The sequence below is a fragment of the Protopterus annectens genome, chromosome 1.part0 (assembly GCF_019279795.1).
Source record: "Protopterus annectens isolate FY-2018-M chromosome 1.part0, PAN1.0, whole genome shotgun sequence".
Lineage (NCBI taxonomy): Eukaryota > Metazoa > Chordata > Ceratodontiformes > Protopteridae > Protopterus > Protopterus annectens.
This window is the reverse complement of record NC_056725.1, coordinates 1,253,685,817-1,253,703,936: the sequence shown is the minus strand read 5'-3', so window position 1 is coordinate 1,253,703,936 and position 18,120 is coordinate 1,253,685,817.

Genomic DNA, 18,120 nt, shown 5'->3' with positions numbered 1-18,120 from the left:
CAAACAGATGGAACATGCAAGTGGTAGACAGGTCTGTGAAAGTGCAATAAAAGTAGCAGGAAAAAAAATATATATATATATATATATATATATATATATATATATATATATATATATATATATATATATATGGGTCTACCTGACAACGTCGACAGCTTAGAACGCCGACAATGAGAACACCGACGCCAGAAGATCAAAAACTGAGAAGACCGACGGATGAAAACCCCGACGCTGAGAACACCGACATGGGAAAAGGCTGTGTAAGTATGCGGTAGTGACGGACGTTAGGGTGCGAGTAAGGTAAGAGTGTGATATTGACGGTCTCTAGGGATAGGGGTGGGTTAAGTGAGTTAGGGTTAGGGCGCGGGTTAGGTGAGTGTGCGATAGTGACAGTCTTTGGGTTAGGGGTGGGTTAAGTGAGTTAGGGTTAGGGTGCGGGTTAGGTAAGTGTGCGATAGTGATAGTCTTTGGGTTAGGGGTGGGTTAAGTGAGTTAGGGTTAGGGCGCAGGTTAGGTGAGTGTGCGATAGTGACGGACCTTAGGGTTAGGGTTTGGGTTAAGGTTGTAGATAGTTGTGTATGTGAGGTTTAGTGTGGGTTTGTAAGGATTTTGGTGTGCTTGTGTTGTGTGTGTGCTTTTTGGACAGGGGATTTGTTTTGTTTGCTGATTGTCGGGATTATGGTGTGCCGAGCATGTGAGGTTTTGTGTTTGTGAACTGTCGGTTATGTAGTGTCGGTGATTTTGTTGTCGGTGTTGTGGTGTGTCGGTGTTGTCAGGTAGATCCATATATATAAGGTTAATGCCAATTCCTATTATATACAGCAAGATTTATGAAGGGTAAGTCCTGACTTTTTTCATCATGAACTTAAATAATTATATGTTTCTAAAGTTAACACAGGTAAATGAAATGTATTTACTCCCAGCAAAAAAAAAAAGAAGAATGTGTGAGATACAAATGCTGCACAATTATATATTATAATTATATATATGTATATATATATATATAGAGAGAGAGAGAGAGTGAGTGAGAGAGGTAGCACTCAGTTCAATAGGTGCACTTCAGACTTAGTGCTCATTTTTCCTATACCTCCCATTTATCCCATTGAGTTACTTCTCATTGCTGGTGTGAGGATGATCAGGTGGCTGTCTGACACAACTCTGGTTCAGATCTTCTGAATCCTCTTCCAGAATAAATATGAAAAGTTAATTCATAAATTAAGGTATGAATTCAAGGGAAAACTGTTAAGATTGAGGTGCTAAAGCAAGTGTGCCAGAACAGATTTTTCATGTAGAATTATTTTAGACATTGTGTCTAAGCAGACTAAGGCAGAAAGCATATTTGTGTTCATTGAATTTATTTCAGACATCATGCTGCTGTTTGAGGTAAGAGTTAAGCTGCAGTGTGAATATAAGACATTCTCAAATAAGTTCATTTTGAAACATTATAGAAACAAATGACTAGATCAGTACATATACTATGACATTGCTTTGTATGAACAGAGTACTGTCAAGTGTAAAGGAATATTACTGAATATGGGACTATAAAAAGTAATTGTAATGAGGCAAGAAACATTCCAGAGAAGTAGCTCTCATTTACACGATAAAAAAGAGACTATTGCATAACCTAAGGATCTGAACCTTGTCTGTGACATAAAATTTGTTAAGGGACAGGTGAGTGATATCTGGCACTACTATCATTTTAATTTCAGCAGTGCATGGTACATCCTTTAACTGACAATTAATCCAGTCTATTAAGAATCAACATGAAAGGCCTACATTAAAGAAGAATCCTACAAACCAAGGTTAACATAGGTAGGAAATGTGCACCAAGGTTGTTAGGCCTCCTGAAATCTTCTGGAAAATTATGAGTGTTTTTCATTATAAACAAGATTATAAAACACATGAAAATATATAACCATACAAAGGACATTCCCTACCTTAATGATGAAGTAGTTGTTAACATTCTTTGCTAATAGAAAATATATAATAGATTCAGTCTATGCAATATAAAACATTATTTTTCAAAGTGTCATTTACAAAGTGCATACTGAGCTCAGTATGTCAAAACACTTATTTCATGCAATATGTTCCAAAGTGCTGCATGATTTCTTGTGTGTGTGTGTCCTTACACTTGTGGCATAACAACATCAGGCCTTAACTGCCACCCTTTGATTCCAGCTGAGTTGTTTTCATCATCTTCACAGATCTGTTTTGCACCTTTATACTATCTATGTTCTCTGCCTACCTATGTTAAGGCATAATATCAAAAAACCTACAGTATTTCCAAAAATAATTTGGAAATGGCACAGTACACACATGGAAGTTGTTGTAATTAAACTTTGACCACCAAGACATACTAGCTGCTTTTTGGAGTTCATTGCTTAAATCTGCTAGGCCACACTACCAGGGCATTGCATAAAGATGGGTCAGCACATGTTCTTTAATAAATGTAGAGTTATAATGAAAATAAAAAGCAGGAAGTTTTACAACGGGATGACAAATGAAGCAAGGAACATTGAAGAAGTCGGAAAAGATAAGTAAAAGATAGTTAAAATGAATGGTTCTGAGAGAAATAAGCAGGACATTTGGCTACTGGAAACACAGGTCAATTTCCAAAGTGCTAGACATCTGTCAGCAAGCTGGGATAATTTGTGAAATCAATCTTCTCTTAAGTAGTGGAAATCGATACTGTCAAGGGAGAGAAGAGCGGGTAATGATAAGGATGAACAGATAGATGGAATGCTAGTTATAGATACATTAGATATAAAAGAGGCTTAAGTATAAAATCTAGGTGTTTATGTCATGGTAGCTGGTGAACCACTGAACAACTTTTACAGACAGTCCTTAAAAATTAAAATAGTGTTGTATGACTTTTGGATGATAATAGAGCTTCCCTTGTACAACAGCTGGCCTAGAAAGAAGACCAGTAATTATAGGCTTAATAGTATCATTCATATCCCAGTGAAGGTTGTGAGAATGTTACATCAGATTTCTTGCAAATTGGCAATAGTTTGGCTTCACACAACACAGCTATTCTAGCACCTCTTAGTGTTCTGTTTTATGTCTAGGTTACCAGTGTGGCAAATAAATGGACCTGCACATATGTGGTGTGTAGGAACTTCAGTTAACTTTTTTTTTTTATATTGTGCTCCACAACAGGGTGGTGAACACAAATAGTATAACGGCGCAGAACAGAACTGTGAGGTGGATAGAAAACAGCTTGACTGGAACCAAAGGGTAGCAATTAGGACATGTAGCTGGGCCACAAGCATAAGGGAGTAAAAAAAAACACAAGGACAGTGAGAAACATTGTTTAAAACAATGTTTTGAAATATTGGAACTCTGTATACACTTTGTAACTGACCCTTTCAAAAGTGATGTTTTACATTCTACAGGATAAATTTATTTTGTACTTCCTGTCAGCAAAGAAGTTTCATTGGAAATTCAGCATGAAGACTGGAATCCTTTGTGTGGTTATAAACATATCTGCATCCTGTAATTTTCACGTGCTCCATAATCTTGTTTCTAGTGAAATACCCTCCTTGTTTTCAAGAAGAGTTTCCAAAGTCTAACAGCTGTACTGTATATTTTATATGTTTTATCTCTGACTTGCTGGATTTCCCTTTAACGTAGGCCTTTCCTCTTATTTCTCAGTGGACTGGCTTCAAAACCAACTAAACTAAAGCACGGTGATGAAATGAATATTTGTTTTATGGCTTTTTATTTGACTTAAGACTGACAAGACACGTTTCCAGATACATGATAATACAAAGACATTACTGTGACATTTTGCTAAATAATATTTTGTGTACTGTAGCACTTGCTTTCTGTACTAGGCCCATCCAAAATTCCTACTCCATGCCTATGCATGAACCTGATGTATGAAACACTTGAAGACAGAAAAAAATATTAATGTGTAAACTCTAGAGAAAAGTAGAGATTCAGCATAATACAGACATGACCTACCTAAAAGAAATCAATTAAATCTAAAAGTAAATTATCTTTTTGAAGAAAAGATATATAAAACAAGGCAGCAAACTTCTAAGGAAGAAAATGGCAAATGGGCTGTAATATAATGTAGTATTTTGTTTTCACAGAAGCATTTGTAGATGCAAAGATCAGCCTTCCTATCAAAAACAGGGATCAAAAAGAGTTTTATAGCATTCCAGAATACATAGGATGGACATAAAGCTTGTCAAGAAAGATGCAGGGAAACGTAAACAATGTTTATTATCAAGCTGCTCCAACTTAGACTTTATGTAGCGGCCATTGTTTGCTAATGCAGTAGCATAGCTATGGTGGGGTGAGAAGGGCAACAACCCCTGGAACGAAGTGTTATGGGATGTGATCAGCCAATCCTGATTGTGTTTTTATGTAATACCGGCTTTTGAAAGCCGGTATTATATCTGAGGTCAAATCTGAGTGCTGTGTGTGGTTTAAACTGTAGCAGCTGCTTGCTACATTACAGCAAACAATTTACTTCAGTTTAAAAGTAAAGAAAAATATTTTTTAAGTAAAACCTCAGTGCTGTAGCATTCCACACAAGCAGGGTATAAACTGTAGCAATAGTCATCCCAGAGTGCTAACTGAATGCTTCTATGCTAATGAATCTTGTGTTGCTACATTTCTTGTGCATGTGTAGCAGAGGGCGTTATGTTGTCATAAATAACAGCACTATGCCAGGGCTGGTCAGTATATATTAAGGAGGAACAACACTAGCCACCACAAACCTTCAGGCTATCTAAATGTGGCCAAATAGTTAGGAAAATGTCCTCTCATCTAAACATGTGTATTGATCACCTGGTTTGTGTATTGCCCTGCAAAATGCTAGCATACTGCAGAATTACCTCCTACCTAGGATCCAGAAATCCAAATGCAATATATGGTTTGGGTACAGTACATGTGGTGACTTTTGAAAAGTTAACCAAATGCATTTACTTGTAAAATGTTAGGCATGTTCTTAAATCTTAGAATATTATACAACTTACTTTAAAAGTCTGATATTAGTGAATGAATGAATGTATCTGCTGCACAATTTATATAGGCAGTATCTCTTTTAAACATGCTACTTCAAGAGAAGGAATAAGGGACATTTCCTCTAAATCAGGTATATTTTATGAAATATTCTATGCTGTGAAGAGCAGGTATATTTAAAAATGACTTGACTTATATGGCTAATGTTACATGTGGAATGTAGCTCAAAAAATATAAACTACAATTCTGCAGCAGCATTAAAAATTATTTAAAGCCAGGAAAGTATGAGTCTTTTACCAGAAACTATTCATCACTGCCAGAGTTTTATATAGGCTGTAATTTAAATAAAAATAAACTTGTTAGATTTTAGCTAAATGTTTTTTTTTTTAATTTTATTTTTGTTTTTCTTTTTCAACAAATAAATTGTTTCCAGTTGTGCATGGCTCCTCCACAGCAACCATGGCATCCTCAGATGTTGTTGCTGTTCTCAATAGTTTATTTTTTCTGTTCCTATAATGTAACTGTATACTGTAAACTTTCTCAACTGATCTACTAAATGTTGAGTATTTAAATGTGCATTAAAATAAGAAAGCTAAGCTGAAAACCTGTCTGCATCCTTTTCAGCTGACATGTACACCCTGGTCCTTTTTAAACATACTTGAATTTTATGATATTGCAGTAGTAGACTTGGCAGTAGATGTCATTATTACAGTCGCCTGTTCACATTGCCGTTTTCTGCTGGGTTGGTCATGAAGCAGCTTAAAGAAATCTAGTACCCTGCTGTCTTCTTTAATTTAAAGTACATCTGAGGAAAAGAAAATGCTTTTAAACTATTCAAGAATTTTGCAAGGCATGCAGAAGAAACCTAATGAACCTGGAACGTTTGCTGGCTTGTGAGCAATAAAATCAAATGGGGTTTCAAGTCAAGGCAAACAGCGAAACACATTTGTTAACATTTAAATTAGAATGATATTAGTGGTGTTCTTAATCCTTGCAGACAGTACAGGTATACAGAAAACAAAATGATATGATGTTCTATGCATATTGAATAAGTATTTCAATCACTAATCCCTGTAAACCGTTTTGCTTCAGTTAAAAGAAACAGTAAATGCAGAAGGCATAAAAAACCCAAGCTGTGTTTTACAGATTCATGCCATCTATGTTACATTCCTAGAGCAGAAGATATATTTTCAGCAGATGATGAAGAAAGAAATAAAATACTGATATATGGACATGACCTGTCCACATGTGTGCGTGTGTCTGTGTGTATATATTATATATATATATATATATATATATATGTATATATATATATATATATATATATATATATATATGTATATATAAATATATAAATATAAATATATATATATATATATATATATATATATATACATGTATTATCTATGTATACACATATACACATTGCAGATTCTGTCATGTACAGAGTTGATGGGATACCTGTTTGATACATTCTGATCAGTGAAATGAGGATCAATCATTTCAGCATTCAAAGTCAAAATCAAAGTAAACTTTATTTTCATTTAGGCTACATAAGTGCAGTCTAAACAAAATTGTGTGCATCTGGCTCGAATTGAGAAGACATATACATACAAAAAGTAACACATACAATGAACATATATTCATCATTTCATGTTAGGTTATTTTATTCACATATTACCACAGTTTACCTTATCTATAATTTTCAGGACAGCCGCAGTGGTGCAGTGGTAGCATTGTTGCCTCACAGCAAGTGGTTCTCCTGTTCAGTTCTCGGCTGGAGTGCCTTCTGTGTGGAGTCTGCATGTCCGCCCCGTGGTTGAGTGGAGTGGCATTCAAAGGACATGAGTGAATGGGCGTGCCTTTGCTGAAGGTTGGGCATCAGGCTGGCAACTCGGCACCATAAAAATCTACTGCCAGTCATTAGCAGACCGGAGTTCTACTGTGATGACCCCTAACTGGGAAAAGCCGAAAAGACAAGCAACAACAACCTTATTTATAATTTTCAGCAGCTGAATGATTTCTTATTGCACAAGTTCCTAGTGCACCATGTGATTCTCACATGAATAAAAGGATCTCGTTAGTATAATATTGCATATTTATTGCAATCTATGTATTGTTTATGTTTAGAATCCAAACTGTCTCTCATTTGTTTGCACCAGAAGAGTTTACTGTCCCATACCTTGTCAGTGTCTGGCTTCCCTGAGATAATTGCCAGAGTTCAAGAGTCTCACTGCCTGAGGGAAGAAGCTGTTTCTGAGCCTGGATATTTTACAGTGCACACTGCAATATCTTTTGCCATGTGACAAGCATGTAAACAGTTTATAAGCAGGGTGTATAGGATCCTTGACTATTTGTGTAGCTCTGTTGAGACATTGTGTTGCATACAACTCCTGTAGTGCTAGAAGTTTGAAGCCCCTTATCTTCTCTGCCAGTTTCACTATCCTTTGCAGGGCTTTTTGGTCTGAAACCAAGCAACTCCCATACCACACTGAGAAGTCACATGTTAGGATACTTTCTATGGTATCACCATAGAGGGTGGAGAGGATGGGGGTGGTCAACCCGCTTTCATCAGTCTCCTCAGGGAAATGCAGACACTGATGAGCCTTCTCTACTATATGACTGGTGTTTGACCAAGATAGATTCTCCACAATGTAAACCCCTAAGAGTTTTGTGCTCTTTACTCTTTCCACCATCTTGACATTAATCATGAGAGGAGAATGAGCTGGTTGCATTTTCCTGAAGTCCATTATGATCGTCTTTCTTTTACTGACATTAAGATGGAGGTTGTACTTGGCACACCAGTCAGTCAGTGAGCTCACTTCCTCCCTATAGCACCAGTCAGTCAGTGAGCTCACTTCCTCCCTATAGCACCAGTCAGTCAGTGAGCTCACTTCCTCCCTATAGCACCAGTCAGTGAGCTCACTTCCTCCCTATAGCACCAGTCAGTCAGTGAGCTCACTTCCTCCCTATAGCACCAGTCAGTCAGTGAGCTCACTTCCTCCCTGTAGTCTTTTTCATCTCCTTTACTGATGAGGCCTACGACTAGTGTCTTCCGCAAACTTGATGGTGTGGTTGGTGCTGAATCTAGCTTTACAGTCGTGGGTTAGTAGAGTAAACAGTAGTAGACTCAATAGACAGCCTTGAGGTACTCCTGTGTTAATTGTGATGCTTTTTGAAGAGTTATTGCCCACACATACCCTTTCAGTCAAGAAGTCCAGGATCCAGTTGTACATATGGGTGTTGCTACCTAGATAAACAAGTTTTTTTGATTAGGTGTTGTGGGATGACAGTATTGCATGCTGAACTGAAGTAAACAGCATTCTAACATAGCTCTCCTTGTTCTCAGGGTGTGCCAATGAGAGATGCAGTGCAACCAAAATGGCATCTGCCATGGAGCAATTGGCACAATATGCAAACTGGACTGGATCTAGTGCCACTGAAAGTCTTGCTGTCAGGTGTTTTTTGGCTAACCTTTTAAAGCTTTTCATAATGGTGGAAGCAAGGGCTACTAGTCTGTAGTCATTCAGGCTTGAAAGAGATGAGTTCTTCAGCAGTGGAATAATATTTGTGTTTTTGAAGCATTTGGGTACCTTCACTTGACTGAGGGGCATGTTAAATATATCCATGAGTACAGTGCTTAGTTGTACTGCACAGTCCTTTAACACCCTTCACATGATGTTGTCCAGTCCAGCAGCCTTCCTAGGGTTCACCTCCTACAAGGTCCTCTTCACCAATATTGAACTAACCCAGACCCCTTTGTCTCCTAGCTCTATAGTGAGTTTCATTATCTTTGCGCTGTTCCTCTCATCACACCTTCAGAAAAAGGTGTTCAAGCTATCCAGGAATTCTGTGTTTTCCTCACATTGGGCTGACAGGGGTTTGTATTCAGTTATGGATTTTATGCCCTGCCACATGTACCTGGAGTCTCTCATGTCAGTGAAGTGGTTCCAGACTTTCTTTCCATAGGCCCTTGCTTTCTTTATCCTTCTCTTCAGGTTTGAACTTGCCACACTGAGAGCTTCCTTGTCATTTGATTTGAATGCCACATTATTTTCCTTCAGAAGCTCGTATACTTTGCTAGTGATCCAGGGCTTTTGCTTGTCTCTTGTGATGATGTTTCTGGTGATGGTCACATCATCTTTGCATTTAGATATATATTCCATCACAGTTTCTGTGTATTGATCTAAGTTAATGTGTAGATCCGCTGTTGCAGCCTTTTTGAATATGCTCCAGTTTGTATTGTCAAAGCATTCTTGGAGTGCTGTGATTGCTCCATTTGGTACCATGATTTGCTTCACAGTGGGTTTCCCTAATTAGTGCAGGTTTGTATGCTGGCATTAGCATGATGGTGAGGTGGTCTGAGCTGCCCAAGTATTGCACTGCTTTATATGCTTGATATTGGTGTATACCAAGGTGTTACTACTCCTGCTGGTAATAGCTGGGTAATACTGACCTCAGATCTGCCTGGTTGAAATCCCCTTCAGTAATGTGTGCAAAATCTGGGTTCTTATTCTGCAGCTCACATACTGAGTTATACCATGTAGCAAGTGCCTTTTTAGTGTATGCACTTGGTGGGATATACAACACTGTGACTCTCTAGGTAGATATAAAGGGCTACATCTGACTGCTAAAAACTGTATGATTTCAGAGCAATGGCTAAGGGCAGTCTCACAGTTTATGCACCAGCTATTGTGTATATACATGCAGACTCCAGCTCTTCTAGATCTCCCATTGAGTGTTTGATCTGTGTCTACATGAAAAAGAGTGAGTTCTTCAGTTGAACTGCACTGTCATTAATGTTACTATGCAGCCAAGTTTCTGTAAACATAAGAACACATGTATTTCTCACCTTGTTTTGCAATGTTTTTTCCAGACTTTTTAGTCCATCTTATTACTCAGACAGTGCCTGTTCGCTAGAAGTAAGGATGGTAATGCAGAACTGAAAGAGATTCCAGCACCTGATCCTTTTTTCCTGGATCTTTTTTCATCTTTTCCTCTTGATCTTTTTTTCCACTGTGTTGTAGAAGCTCTTTTTACCTATTTGAGACACTTTGAGGCATGCTGTGTAAGAATACCAAAGTTGTGGAGTATAGAATTTATTGTAGGCCCCAATGACTGTGCAGAAAACAGGTCATACATCCAGCTGCACGGCAAGCTAAGTTACTTGGTTTCTGGTAAGCTCTCTCTACTATAAGTAAGTATATCTTCATTTATAGCCTAAATAACAGCTTTTTCTGTTTTTTTTTTTTTTTTTAAGTAGAAAAGAAGACAATACTGCACATTTCTCTGTCAAGCCAATACAGCCAAAGCCTCACAGGATGCTGCCTTTTTTTTCTTATTTATTAATTTTCGATATAGGTAATATAAGATGATATGGTCACACACGGGTACACAAGCACACACACACACACACACACACACACACACACACACACATATATATATAAAACCATTTGGTACCCTGATTCATATATATGTGTGTATATATATATATATATATATATATATATATATATATACATATATATATATATATATATAAATATTTCAAGCACTGGCATTAATGCCCTTCTAGCCTGGCAATATACCAAAGCACTTGTTCCCATAATAAGTATCCAGGCTGTTTTTAAAAATATCTACTATTACTTGTTTTAATGCAATTTGGTAATATATTCCATGCATCAGCTGCTCTCTCAGAGAACCAATTAGTACACTTCTCATTCCTGTAGAATCTCTCTTTAATTTCTCCAAGTCTTTTGGGTTTCTTATACCATGATGGGAATGGACCCATTCATAAGTCAAAGTATGATTTGCAGTGGTGGTGCTGCGGTAGTGTTGTCACCTCACAGTTAGATGTTGCCTGTTCGATTCTCAGTTAGAGTGTCTACTGTGTGACGACATGCATGAATGGGTGTTACTTTGTTGAAGGTTGTGCATTAGGCCTGGCAAGCCAACACGTAAAACTCTACTGCCAATCATTAGCGTACCGGAGTTCTGCTGTGGTGACCCCTAACTGGGAAAAGACACACACACACACATCTGAGTGACACTTCCAGGTGCATCTGCAGTTAATTCCTACTGATGGCTCTATGTACCAAATATTGCTTGTTCATATTTACATCAATAATTCCCAAACCATGCTACATACAAGATTTTAAAAGATTTCATGTTAAAGTTCACACAATGGCAAACTCAACTGCATTAATATTTGATCTCCATCTAGTGCAGGTAAATAGGTACTAACTGTTGTTTTTATGATATTAATTTGCATAGATATAACTTTCACATTTTATTAAATATTTATATTTATTTTTAATTCTACATTTGCTAGCAATATTTATTTTTTACAAATACTTTATTGATGATTTGTTTTTTTTATGGGAAGGTTCTGAGTCAGAATTGTTGAAATTCTGTGAATATTTAAATTATGTTACAAGCTATTTAAAGTTTTATTTTAATAGAAGTAGAACTAGTGTGAATTATCTGGATCTGACTGTGTACAAGAAAGGGGGGAAATTTTGGTAATTTTTTTTAAAAAAGATGTCCAGAGTAACAGCTACTTGGAATATAGCAGTTTACATAGTGTGAGCTTGAAAAATAATATTGTGTTTGGTCAGCTTGATAGAATAAATAGACTCACTGACGAAGATGAGTATTTTTTGGAAGAATGTGAGATGTTAAGAAAAAAAAATTATCAGGGGTTACCCTATTGGGGTAATAAGTGAAATAATAGATAAAATTAAAGCTGTGAGGAAGAAAGGGACAATAAAGGATGTTGAAAGGAATAGTGAATCAGTAGATTATAATCTGAGTTGTACATTGGAAAATTCAGTAGATATGTACAGTATTAAGCAGATCATCACAAATAACTGGAAATTTTAGAAGAATTTCCAAGAGTTAGGTGCTTTTTTATATGAGAGTCCTATTTTTGTCACAAAAAGAGGGAAAAGTCTTAAGGAATTTTTAAAAACCAAAAAAAAATTAATACTCCTATTGCTTATAATGGGATGTCAAGATGTGAAGACTGCGATTATTGTAAGTTTTTGGTACTGGGGAACAAAATAGTAGTAAAGGTTCGGGACTTTACTATTAATATCAAGGGGAATTACAATTGCAAGTCTAAATTCATTGTGTATCTAGTATTATGTAATTCTTGTGATGGATTTTACATAGGAAGAACTATACGTAGCTTCCATCACAGAATTTATGAGCACCTGAGGGCAGTTGAAAAACTGGATGTAACTAATGCCCTAGCAAGACATGTTGTTAACTGTCATAACAGAGTTAAAGTGGGTTTTAGTTTTACTGTTATTGACCAAGTTCTAAATGCAGCCAAGAGATGGGATGCAGAAGTGGATTTAAACTGGAAAGAATATGCTTGGCAAGTGAGATTAAACACAGGTGCAGATTCAGGTATGAATAATATGGAAAACTTTAAAGCAGTGCTATGTAAGAATTTTTCTAAACATCTCAACAACCAAGTAACACAGACAGAACTCCTTAGCCTCATATAAAAGCTCTCATTTAGATGAGTAAAATGCTGCTGACAGTATGTATGTAACTTGAGTGGTTGGCGAGATATTGTAAGTTTGTTACAAAATATTTCAAATGTAATAGTACTGTGTTTACTATGACTTATAGCCTAAAGAATACTACCACTATAAAAATAGTCTGTGCTAAAGTGTTTGCCATTTATATTTCTTCCATAACCCCTATGGTTCCAGAGTTAAGAACATTTGTTTGAAATGTGAGGACATAATTTGATTCTGCCAAAAGGCTTAGGCCCCACCCATTGAAAGTTACAGTACAAACGTCTTGAGCTCTGTTGGAGTGAATATGTATTGTTTCAATTTTTGATGTTAGCCAAAAGTGCTCTTCTCAGCACCCGCAGTGTGCCCAGTAATAACTCCTTCTGCAATTTGTACAGAGTTACATGAATTGGTAACATATCTAAGTTTGATTGTAGATTCTTTTTTATAAGATCCATTGCTCCTACTACTATTGGAACTGTCTGGGCATCTTTCTTTCACATTGCCCTCATTTCTGCCTGTAAATGTTGCTATTTTATGACTTTGTATCTCTTTATACACAAGACACTGTAGTCACTGGGTGTAGCAATTTCAATGATCAATGCTACTTTTGTCTTCTTTTCATGGACTACTATATCTGGTTTTCTCACATCTTTTTTTTTTAATTCTTGGTAATGGTTGATCCCATGTTATGTAAACGTCATCATTTTCTATAATGCTTTGTGGCTCATGTTTTCAGTGTCTTTCAGCTACTTCAGTATTATAACATTTGCACAATCATCAATGCAACAGTCTTGCCATATTATTATGCCTTTCAGTATACAGTCCTTCTGCCATTAGTATATTGCAACCAGCAACAAAATGTGTGACTGTTTCCAGTTCTGTTTACAAAACTCACATTTGTCTGTTTCTCCCATATGTTTATTTATAAACCAACATGTACGTAGTCCACTATCTTGGGCTGCCAATGTTAACATTTCATTTTTGGTTTAAATTCACCTTTCCTTAACCATTCCTGTATTTGATCCTGATCAGCATGAGGTTGTTCCAAGAGTTTTCTATACTTGTAGCTATATTTATGCATTTTCCACATTTCTTGCCTTCTCATCTGACCCTTCACCTTATATTCTTTCTTTTTTTGGCACATTCAGTTGCTGCCAGATTTTTATCTACTTCTGGTTTGATTTCTATTCCTGCTTAACACCGATATGCTTCTGCTAAACTAAGCATGGAAGTCATCTTAGACTTATTCTCCTCATGTTTTAAAACTTTTACTATGTTTAGGTCTTGTGAGGTCAGCAAATATGTATGCAGTCTTGCAATTACAGATCTATACATGTAATCAACTTCAAGGAAGTTCATACCTTCTTCAGAACCAGAAATATATAATCTTGGTATACATTGATTTTTGTAAATTATTTGATAAGCATAAAGCATCCTTTTTGTTTTTCTGTTCAGCCAATCCAACACATTTTGGGGCCAGTCAATCACTCCAGAACTGAACTTTAGGACAGGAAAAGCAAATTGGTTTATAGCCTGAACTTTGCTCCTAGATGTCAGTACTGTTTTCAGTATTAATTTTAGTCTTCTAAAATATTCCTTACTAAGTTTTATTCACATTTGTTCATGTTTTATTGCTGACCCTTCATCAGTTCCCAAATATTTATACACTCCCCCTTGCTCAAGTTCTTTTATATCACATTCCTGTCCCAGACTGATGTTTTCTTGGTGCTGCAGCTTTCCTGCTTTAAATGTTGCTTTTGCGCATTTATCAAGACCAAAGGACATTCTTATATCATCTGAAAACGTTTGGACCACTTGCAGTTGTGCTTCCACTTTTTCATCTGATGAACTATACAGTTTAAATCATCCACAAAGCGTAGATGTAAATAGTCTTTATACTTTGTTGCTTTCTGGGGGCCAAACTGTAGCCAAGATCTGGTCTATTAAGTAGACATCTGAATGGGTTAAGGGCAAGACAAAATAGCAGCAGTGACAAAGTGTCACTCTGGAATATCTCCCTTTGAATTTTTATCCCTAGAATAATAATTTGTCTTTTATCATGGCTTAACTGCAAAGTGGTTTATTTATTTATTTATTTATTTATTTATTTATTTATATTTGTTGACCGGGAGTGTCCGACTGGACGTAGGTCCATTTTCAGAGGAGGCCCAGCGAGAAAAGCTCCACAGTTAAAATAAATAGACAGTAGTTACATTGGATTACATAGTGATTAACAATTTACATAGCAATTACTTACAACATATTTACAGATGAAGAACATAGTACATCAGTAGACAACTAGAGTCTTTATCTGTGAAGTACATAACAGACATTAACAAATGTTACAAGAAGAAGTTCCTGCTGTATAATAAGTACTGGCTTATGAGCATCTGAGCTTGCTATAATCAAGGTAGTTAGTGGAGTGGAAATAAAGGTAGTGATTGGATGGAGAGGGTGATATTAGAGTGGGAGCTGCAAGGGCATAGCCAGCATGTTTTTAGGTGTGCTTTTAGTAAAGTTTTGAAGTGGGTGCATGATGGTATGGAGGTAATTGTGGGTGGGAGGGAGTTCCATAATTTGGCTATGGTGTAAGAGAATAGTGCTTCATCAGCAGAGTTATTGGCTTTAGTGATCTGCAAGTGATTTTTGTTGCTGGATCTTAGTGGTCTGGTGGTGTGATAGGGTTGGAGTAGATTCTGGAGGGATGGGACATTTAGTGGATGATTTACTAGTTTGTGGGCAAGTGAGAGTTAATACCATTGAAGGAGGTGAGGGAGTTCAAGCCAGCCCAGTTCAGCAAGTGAGAGACAGTGGTGACTACGGTAGGATGCCCCTGTGGCGAATTTGGTGATTTTGTTGTAGCAGGTCTCTAGCTTGTTTAAATCGCATTGCCTTAGGCTGGTATATATTGGACAGGCATAAAGTAGGGTGGAGATAAGGTGGGAATTTGCTATTGAAATTTTTGCTGCTTTGGAGAGAAGTTGCTTATTTCTGTATAGTGCTCCTAGTTTTTTGTGGACTTTTTATGGTCAAGGATATGTGAATGTCAAATTTTAGTTTATTGACTATTTCCACTCCTAGCAATTTGGTGTGTTCAGTTGGGTATATAGTGGTGTTGTCTTTTGCTGTGATATTAAAGTGAGAGTTGTTTTGAGTATGTTTGGTGGGTTGGAAGATGAGTAGTTTAGTTTTGTTTGGGTTGAGTATTAATTGGGCATCAGATAACCAAGTTTCAACAGAGGAAAGGCTTCCTGTGTGACTTTTTGCAGTTTGGGTAGGGACTGGGCTGAGCAAATGATGGTTGAGTCATCTGCATATTGTATGAGTGTGCCATGTTTGGTGGCAGAGGCTAGATTATTGGTGAAAACAGAGAAGAGTAGGGGTCCAAGGATAGATCCTTGGGGTACCCCTCTGGAGACAGGTAGCTGGGGAGATATATCTGTCTGCCATATAATGGATTGTTGGCGGTCAGACAGGTAACTCTGAAACCAGTTGGTGACCGATTGTAAGAAGGACAGGTTATTGAGGACAGAGATAAGTTGTTTGTGTGGGACCATATCAAATGCTTTAGATAGGTCTAGGAAAGTAGCAGAGGAGAGACAGCCATTGTCTTTATGCTGAAGGATAGTGTTAGTAAAGGAGAGTAAGGCAGTGGTGGTGCTATGGTTTGGTCGGAAACCATGCTGAGTATTGGAAAGGAGGTTGTTAGTAAGGAGGTAGTCTGAGACCTGAGAGTGTATGCATCTCTCTAGTATTTTGGAGAGTGGAGAGAGAATAGCTATGGGATGGTAATTGGTTAGTTCTGTGGAGGGTCCGCCTTTGTGGAGGGGAATTATATGTGATACTTTCCACAGTGTGGGAACATAACTTTCTGACAGAGATTGGTTAATCAAGATGGATACTGGGTAGGCCAGAGCATCAGCTGCGATTTGTAGGTATTCACTTAGGAGGTTGTCTGCTGCTAATCTGGTGGGCTTAAGTTTAGTTAAGAGTTTTTTTTATGTTGGAGGTAGGTACAGGAGAAAAAGAGAAGGCAGTGAAGAGATTACTAGTTGAAGGTGTGGGTTGGAGGGGAGGGGGTTGTGTTGTTTAGCTAGTGATAGTATGGTTTGTGTGAAGTGTGTATTGAATGAGGTAGCAATATTTTCTGAGGAATGGTTTGCTACTGTTTCACATTTGCTGTAATGTAATCAATCAGAGTAGGGTGTATCTTGTACATTTTTAAGCACTCTTTTATCCTTGAATGTAGGATACTGTTAAATGAAGTTTGGAAACAAACAAACTAAGTTGTCCTGGGACATCTTCATGGGGGGGGGTTAGGTTAATATTAGGGGGACTTAAGTGGGTTGGGGAGGTGAAAGGGTTGAGTGGAGGCAGGGATGGTTGAGAAGAAATGTGATAATGATGGGGAGGGGCTTAAGAAGTTTAGTCTAGTGTAGTCGGGTTAAGCATTCACATTTTGGAGTGAACTTGCTACATGCAGGGACTACGCCCAAGATGACCAGGTGGTAGTGCTATGTGGAGGTAGGCCATGGAAGGTATTTTGTAAGTTGGTACAGCAGACAACAATTCACTTTGTGGTACAGCATCATCTCCATTTATTAGCAGATGGAAGGGGGTTGCAGCCATATAGGTTTTTTCTACTTCGGCTAAATCTGTGTGGCTTGTTAAAATGTGCGGTTCTGTTATCGGTCATAAAGGAACTGGGAAAGGTGAAAGGTCTTATCTATATGTGCATTTATTTTGTAGACGGTAAAATGTGTATTCTGGGGGATTTGATGGCTGGAATATTTGATACATTTATTTATTGTGAAAGAGAGATCAACTTCTTAATAGGTTGAAAAATATTTTATTTTGTTGGCGTAACACAGAGAAGTTGACCTTTACCGGGCCAAATCCATGTGAAATATGTTATCTTTATCAGTGTCCTTATTTCATTTGGAAATACTTCTAGAATATGGTAGTGGGCAGAGAATGTTCTTGTGAAAGCATTGCAGCAAGGTTGATGTTAAAATTGCTACAAGAAAGTATGCAACTTCCAAGGTATTTGTTCTGGCGAACATTGAAGGAGTGATTGATGCTAGGAAATTAGAAAGTGCACCACGCACTGCATCGCTCACATGGCACATTTTTTTTTCTCCTTCTCCCATAGTATAATGGGAGTTGTTTCGGGTATTGGTTATAAGAATTGTTCAGAGATGAAGAGTGTTGTACGTATGTTTTGGTTTATTTATTTTGTTATTAATTTGGAACGTGGACTGAGTTTTACAACAGTAACAGTTTGCCACACTATGAGTGTGGAGACGCCAACTCAAAGTAAGGAGATGGAAGGAGGAAATTTGACTCAACTCACTGAACTGATGAATGAGCGGTTGGAACCCTCAACTGCAAAGGTCAACCAGATTTCTGATGTGAATGTATGGAGCCCTGGTTCTTTGAACGTGGTAAGGACTCCTATACCTATAACCATCTGTCCGGTAGTGGCCGAACAGGAACAACAAGTGGGTTCACAACTTGGTAGCTGTGTTGGTGTTAATAATGCGGCGAATATGGATAACCAGAGACAAACTTGTATACCAAATTTTGGGCTTCTAATTCCAGGTTTAACTGC